The sequence below is a fragment of the Lygodium microphyllum genome, chromosome 12 (assembly GCF_053477565.2).
Source record: "Lygodium microphyllum isolate KBCC chromosome 12, Lygodium_microphyllum_v1.1.10, whole genome shotgun sequence".
In the NCBI taxonomy this organism is placed as follows: Eukaryota; Viridiplantae; Streptophyta; class Polypodiopsida; order Schizaeales; family Lygodiaceae; genus Lygodium; species Lygodium microphyllum.
The window spans coordinates 86,937,272-86,942,003 of NC_141146.1; the positions used below are offsets into that span (position 1 = coordinate 86,937,272).

The 4,732-nt window shown below is 36.9% G+C and overlaps 1 non-coding gene across 1 annotated transcript; it reads right to left on the reverse strand.

Annotated features, from left to right (window-relative positions):
- Positions 1 to 4,426: 4,426 nt before the first annotated feature.
- Positions 4,427 to 4,508, reverse strand: TRNAS-CGA (transfer RNA serine (anticodon CGA)). The gene has a single exon. It is a non-coding gene; the product is annotated as a tRNA-Ser (tRNA).
- Between the last annotated feature and the right edge of the window lie 224 nt (positions 4,509 to 4,732).

Sequence of the window (4,732 nt, forward strand, 5' to 3'; positions counted from 1 at the left end):
CATTGCGTAATCTTTAAAAACGGCGCAGTTTGCAACAGCGTGACGACTCGTATAGTTGTACTCACGTTACACATCGCAATTCTTGCAGCCACCATAAGGCTTTTGTAGAGCTTGAAGAGAGCTACATTTCCATTAAAAAACTTTTAGAAATGATCCACTGTAGCTCATGAAATCAGTAAAAAACCAGACCTTGGTCTAAACCCTAATCGAGGAAGCCATAGCCAAAGCTTCAAAGTTTGACAATTTTTTATTACTAAAGTCATCCACGAAGTTCGTGAGAGAAAGAAAATCAAGTGCAAACAAGTATCCATTAATACTCAACTAGTGTCAATTTGACATTGATTCTCTTGTGTCTCTTGACACATTAAAATACAATCTTTTGCTGGTTAACTAAAGTTTAGCAACATGGCAAAGCTTGAGCAAATAGCTAAATTCAATGGTGAAGGATTTCATGCCTAGAAGGAGAAGACCATGTATCACCTGATGCGAAAGGACCTGTGGGACCTGTTTGAAGATGATGCATATAGCAAGGGGAAATATGATGAATATGGATTCATTGAAGAAGACCAGCTCAAAACCAAAAAATGGAAGAAAATGAATAACAAGACACTAGGCATCATTGCTTGGGGACTAAGTGATTATGTGCTACATCATATATCTGGTATTAGAAATGCTAGAACCGCTTGGCAGGAACTTGACAGAATGTTTGGTACCCAAGCAAAGAACTTAAAGGTAAAATTACTCATGCAGTTTTATAAACTAAATATCAAAGGCAATGCTTCTATGACCACACACATTAACAAATTTAAGAGCCTGAAAACCTTGCTTGCAACTCTTAAGAAGAATATTGATGAAGATGAAGCAATAGCCGTATTGCTTGCAAGTGTAAACAAGGATCCATATGAGAACGTTGTGTCCACTCTAAGTAATGTTCCTAGTCTCTCACTCAAAGATATTGAGCACTCATACTGCTTGATGGATAAAGCAAATTTAAAAGCAAAGATGTAAAAGATACTAGCTCAAGGGAAAATCTCCTATACACTAAAGGAGCTACTAGACCCAAAGGAAGAGGTCGAGGATTCAACACCGAAAACAGAAGTTGGATGCAATATCATTATTGTGGTAAGACTGGCCATATTGCCAGTGAGTGTTTTCATAAGAAAAGAGCACAGCATATGCAGAATGACCACCACCAAGGTCAATTCATGAATGAAGAAGAAAAAAAATATACTTCCACTACCATCAACAACTCTGACAGATTGTTCTAAGGAATTTGGTTCCCATAGTGGATGTAAAAACCCTACCAAGATGTAAAGTTTTAAGCCTTAACTTGACTAGGCTACCAAAGAGCTAGTCTCCTGGTCTACACATGCAGGGGGGGCAAAAGCCAGCAAGGGTAGAGACTCATCATTTGAGGGGGGTGTTGAGAAATAGACAAATGATGTATGCTCTAGGAAGAGTTGTCTTGAATCCCATATGCACAGTGAGGAGAGTGGAGAAGCTGAAAAGCTATAAAGACATGTACTTGGTTCACATTTCATATAATGCTATTTTGTACTTTGTACTTCACTATGAGTCTCTATCATGTCCTACTCAAGATTGTGTTTATGAGTCCAAGTATTCTATCTTTGAACCTAATTCAATCGAGTAATAATTAGTGTCAGTTACCTACATTGTCATGGTTCTAGTCAATACATTCAAACCTCCATAGCTATAGCCATGCTCAAGTTCCATGTTTTGTCACAACTTTTATATGCTTGCTATCCAAACTATTATTACAATAGTAAGCCCCTTCAAAATTGAGCTAATCAAGCTCTAAACAATCCAATAAGCATCCCAAAGAATTACCATAATATCTGGATATCAGGATATCAAAATAACATCATCGATGCATTAAACATGCATAATGGAGCTCATTGTTTACTATCCACAGGGTATATAGCAAGTCTCTATGAAGTAATGGTTGACCAAGAATACTTCTAATGATGCTTGAGAGCAAGCTACACAATGTTTGAATGATTGCCAAGTGCCAAGAGATCTAAGAGTTGTAGGAAGTGATGAACTAGGTCAGAAAATGGGACAATACAATAAGTGCAAATCATGATGTCTCCTACTATCCACTAGTTGAGAGTGCTAGACTCAATGATCACCTGCAAATGCTCCAAGGGTCCTAGGGAAGCTCCTTAACAAATTGGGAGCAAGCTGAAACAAGTTGGGAGATGATAGAACTCAATGTATAGCTTGAGGTGAAGAAGCTATAACTACCATGAAACCTTGAGCTAAAGCTTTGAATCCACTTGAAGCAATGATCCATAAAGGGTCCTCAAGTCCAAGCTCTGATACTAGTTGAAAGGTAGAGCCTAAGGGGAAGCACACAAGTGGAAGCAAGAGTAAAGCAAGAAGTATGGATGATGGAGCAAGAGAGCAAGAGAGAGAGACACTGTATGTAGCAACTCCAACAGTCACAATGTGTGGCCAACCTTCCCTTATTCAATAGTCATTGAAAAAATAAAGAATAAAGTGGCAGTGATGGGTAACTTCCACTTCTAGTGTACAAGTGTGCAGGTACAATGTATAGTGAGTAAATGTGGGTAGCTAGGCACGTGCGCTTTTACCCCCAACACTCAATGCATGAGGGGAGATTGCAACCAATGTTGGTGTCATGCACTCTCTCTTGCTATTTTCATGTTCATGCTTTCTTTTTTCGTTACGAATTATTTCCAAATTTTTGTATTCAAGTTCTAAGCTATGGTGATAGATTTTCAATATTTAATATATCCAAGTCATAGTGATCCATAGATATATGATTTTTGTGGTCCTAATTGGCTAATGCACTAGTGTCTCCTAGTGGTTTTTGCTTTTAAGTTGGTGCTTCATGCATATCACGGTTGAGCAAAAAATAACATACGATGGAAACTTATACATATGGAGCTTAGTATACGGTAGCCTTCACAACTATAATTGAGTGTTTGTACTATAGCCCAAATGACATCAACTTGGGTATTGATCCATCATCCCCTACCATTATCTATATTGATTATCAGTGTGCTTTGGCAATTGCAAAGAATCTAATCACCATGCTTGTATAATGCTCGTTGATCATTATGTAGATGAGCAACAACTCGACAAGCCAAATCTGCTTGATCTATGTACTTATACTTGATAACTTGGCGTAATATTCATGAATGCTCTCACCTATGAGAAGTTTTGAGCTTTCCACAAAGCTTTGAAAATCTCACTCTACCCATCATGATGTGGCATATATTTGTATTTATTCACATCATCACTCCTATATTAAAGATTTATAGCATATGTTGTGGTAATGATGTGCAAACACACTTATGACCTATAGACTTTTTCCTCCATATAGGGGTTTTCCCTTAGGCTAGCACACCCCTTATCTTAGTCTAGTTTAGGATTATGTACTTACTTTTTGTATCTTCTTCTATTTCGTTATCTTGAATAGTAGATATGTAAGGTTCTACTTGCTCCTCCATGACTATTGGGATTGTATCTTCCCTTGTAAATAGAACATTATGCATGTCAATTGAAGTTTTGTAGATTCACTTTTTTTGACAAGTTGTTTGAATCCTATTAAAACTCATGAATAATACTATGTATATATATATACATCTGCAAGCATTAGAGGTCACACATAACATCCATGCATATGTAGCTCACAATAAGACTCAACTTACATATGTGCAATTCAAATAATGCAAAATTAATTGCAAGGCTTTCCAAAAAAAGACTTTTCATGAAGAGGATGATGATGCAGAAGTGAAAAAGAGCATAACAAATCCAAAGAAACATAAGAAATGTTTAGGGTAAAAATTTAGAGAAGAACACAAACATTGAGCCAAGACATTACGCAAGATCTCGAAGAACAACTTAGAGAAAAACATAGGCAAGAAATGTCTTAAGAACAACAAATTTTCATAAGAATAGAGATATTGAGCAAATATACTACACAAGATGTTGAAGAACAACAAATTTAGAGAAAAATACAAGCAATAAATCTTTAAGAACAACAAATTTTCAGAAGGATAGAGATATTGAGCAAAGATACTATACAAGATGTTGAAGAACAACAAATTTAGAGAAAAATGCAAGCAATAAATCTTTAAGAACAACAAATTTTGAGAATATGTTGAGTGAGTAAAGACACTACACAAGATGTTGAAAAGCACAAATTTTGAGTACATGTTGAGTGGGTAAAGACACTACACAAGATTTCCATCGACATGTGGGAAAGAGACACATTTCGTAAGAAAGAACACCTTTTCTCGCCAAAGAAAGTTGAATGGCAAGGATATGAGAATGAGACGTTTCGTAACAAAAGAAGGCTGGATAAGGAACGACAGATGGACGCTTCTTCTTTAAGGCAGGAGAAGGATCGGAGAGGCAGAGGGAGCAGGGAAAGCTGCGACAGCTGCAGGATTTGAACCTGCGCGGGCAGAGCCCATTTGATTTCGAGTCAAACGCCTTAACCACTCGGCCAAACTGTCACTTGATAACAGATCTTATCATTAGAATTTTTAATTTATTATCTATTTAATATTATTAACATTAGAAAAAAGATTCATCTCACTTAGGCATGGCCCACAATTCTCGTGAGGAAACGGTATGTTTCTCTGGTTCATGGCATGTACACTGCACAACACTACAAGATACAAAGCTCATGCATTCACAGATGCTATTATTGCGTTTGAGATTAATTATGTCCTGAATT